We start from the raw sequence: 3,318 nt of genomic DNA, 5'->3' as shown, positions 1-3,318 counted from the left end.
ACTTCCTTTGTTGTCGGATTGCATTTCCTTAGGATTCTTCCAATTAATCTCAGTCTGGCATCTGCTTTACCGACGATCAACTTCATATGATCATTCCATTTTAAATCACTCCTAATGCGTACTCCCAGATAATTTATGGAATTAACTGCTTCCAGTTGCTGACCTGCTATTTTGTAGCTAAATGATAAGGGACCTATCTTTCTATGTATTCGCATCACATTACACTTCGCTACATTGAGATTCAATTGCCATTCCGTGCACCATGCGTCAATTCGCTGCAGATCCTCCTGCATTTCAGTACAATTTTCCATTGTTGCAACCTTTCGATACACCACAGCATCATCTGCAAAAAGCCTCAGTGAACTTCCGATGTCATCCACCAGGTCATTTATGTATATTGTGAATAGCAACGGTCCTATGACACTCCCCTGCGGCACACCTGAAATCACTCTTACTTCGGAAGACTTCTCTCCATTGAGAATGACGTGCTGCGTTCTGTTATCTAGGAACTCCTCAATCCAATCACACAATTGATCTGATAGTCCGTATGCTCTTACTTTGTTCATTAAACGACTGTGGGGAACTGTGTCAAACGCCTTGCGGAAGTCAAGAAACACGGCATCTACCTGTGAACCCGTGTCTAAGGCCCTCTGAGTCTCGTGGACGAATAGCGAGAGCTGGGTTTCACACGATCGTCTTTTTCGAAACCCATGCTGATTCCTACAGAGTAGATTTCTAGTCTCCAGAAAAGACATTATACTCGAACATAATACGTGTTCCAAAATTCTACAACTGATCGACGTTAGAGATATAGGTCTATAGTTCTGCACATCTGTTCGACGTCCCTTCTTGAGAACGGGGATGACCTGTGCCCTTTTCCAATCCTTTGGAACGCTTCGCTCTTCTAGAGACCTACGGTACACCGCTGCAAGAAGGGGGGCAAGTTCCTTCGCGTACTCTGTGTAAAATCGAACTGGTATCCCATCAGGACCAGCGGCCTTTCCTCTTTTGAGCGATTTTAATTGTTTCTCTATCCCTCTGTCGTCTACTTCGATATCTACCATTTTGTCAACTGTGCGACAATCTAGAGAAGGAAGCACAGCGCAGTCTTCCTCTGTGAAACAGCTTTGGAAGAAGACATTTAGTAATTCGGCCTTTAGTCTGTCATCCTCTGTTTCAGTACCATTTTGGTCACAGAGTGTCTGGACATTTTGTTTTGATCCACCTACCGCTTTGACATAGGACCAAAATTTCTTAGGATTTTCTGCCAAGTCAGTACATAGAACTTTACTTTCGAATTCATTGAAAGCCTCTCGCATAGCCCTCCTCACACTACATTTCGCTTCGCGTAATTTTTGTTTGTCTGCAAGGCTTTGGCTATGATTATGTTTGCTGTGAAGTTCCCTTTGCTTCCGCAGCAGTTTTCTAACTCGGTTGTTGTACCACGGTGGCTCTTTTCCATCTCTTACGATCTTGCTTGGCACATACTCATCTAACGCATATTGTACCATGGTTTTGAACTTCGTCCACTGATGCTCAACACTATCTGTACTTGAGACAAAACTTGTGTGTTGAGCCATCAAGTACTCTGAAATCTGCTTTTTGTCACTTTTGCTAAACAGAAAAATCTTCCTACCTTTTTTAATATTTCTATTTACGGCTGAAATCATCGATGCAATAACCGCTTTATGATCGCTGATTCCCTGTTCTGCATTAACTGATTCAAATAGTTCGGGTCTGTTTGTCACCAGAAGGTCTAATATGTTATCGCCACGAGTCGGTTCTCTGTTTAATTGCTCAAGGTAGTTTTCAGATAAAGCACTTAAAAATATTTCACTGGATTCTTTGTCCCTGCCACCCGTTATGAACGTTTGAGTCTCCCAGTCTATATCCGGCAAATTAAAATCTCCACCCAGAACTATAACATGGTGGGGAAATCTACTCGAAATATTTTCCAAATTATTCTTCAGGTGCTGAGCCACAACAGCTGCTGAGCCCGGGGGCCTATAGAGACATCCAATTACCATATCTGAGCCTGCTTTAACCGTGACATTCACCCAAATCATTTCACAATTCGAATCTCCGTCAATTTCCTTCGATACTATTGCACTTCTTATCGCTATAAACACGCCTCCCCCTTCACTGTCCAGCCTATCTCTGCGGTATACATTCCAATCAGAGTTTAGGATTTCATTACTGTTTACGTCTGGTTTCAGCCAACTTTCTGTTCCTAGTACTATATGGGCGTTGTGACCGTTTATTAATGAGAGCAGTTCTGGGACCTTTCTATAGACGCTCCTGCAGTTTACTATTAGCACATTAATATTGTTATTCCTTGTTGCATTTTGCCTACTCCTGCCTTGCCGCGTCTCAGGAGGCGTCTTGTCGGGCCTAGGGAGGGAATTCTCTAACCTAAAAAAACCCCATGTGCACTCCACACGTACTCCGCTACCCTCGTAGCCGCTTCCGGCGTGTAGTGCACGCCTGACCTATTCAGGGGGACCCTACATTTCTCCACCCGATAGCGGAGGTCGAGAAATTTGCACCCCAGCTCTCCGCAGAATCGTCTGAGCCTCTGGTTTAAGCCTTCCACTCGGCTCCAAACCAGAGGACCGCGATCGGTTCTCGGAACGATACTACAAATAGTTAGCTCTGATTCCACCCCGCGAGCGAGGCTTTCCACCTTCACCAACTCCGCCAACCGCCTGTACGAACTGAGGATGACCTCTGAACCCAGACGGCAAGAGTCATTGGTGCCGACATGAGCAACAATTTGCAGTCGGGTGCACCCAGTGCTCTCTATCGCCGCCGGTAGGGCCTCCTCCACATCTCGGATGAGACCCCCCGGCAAGCAGACAGAGTGAACACTGGCCTTCTTCCCCGACCTTTCCGCTATTTCCCTAAGGGGCTCCATCACCCGCCTAACGTTGGAGCTCCCAATAACTAATAAACCCCTCCCCCCGTGTGCCTGCTCGGACCTTGCTGAAGGAGCAGCCACATGTCCACTCACAGGCAGAGCGGGCGATGCCACACGGCCAGCCTCCACATTGACCCTCCGCCTCGTGCGCCGCGAACGCCGCTGAACCCGCCACTCCTCTTGGGGAGAGGGTGGCCCAACCGCGCCCGGTACCCGCGAAGATGTCTCGACAGCAGGGACAGTGGGTGAAGCATCTAACACCTGGGGTGCACCATGCGACGCACCAGACTCCCCACTGCCGCTACACTCCGAGGCAGCAGCCTGAAGACGGCTGACCGCGGCCATCAACACGCTCAGCTGTTCGCGAAGAGTGGCCAGCTCCTCCTGCATCCGTACACAGC

Source organism: Schistocerca gregaria, chromosome 1 (genome assembly GCF_023897955.1).
Source record: "Schistocerca gregaria isolate iqSchGreg1 chromosome 1, iqSchGreg1.2, whole genome shotgun sequence".
NCBI lineage: Eukaryota > Metazoa > Arthropoda > Insecta > Orthoptera > Acrididae > Schistocerca > Schistocerca gregaria.
The sequence above is the reverse complement of the archived record's forward strand: the minus strand, read 5'-3'. Positions refer to the sequence as shown.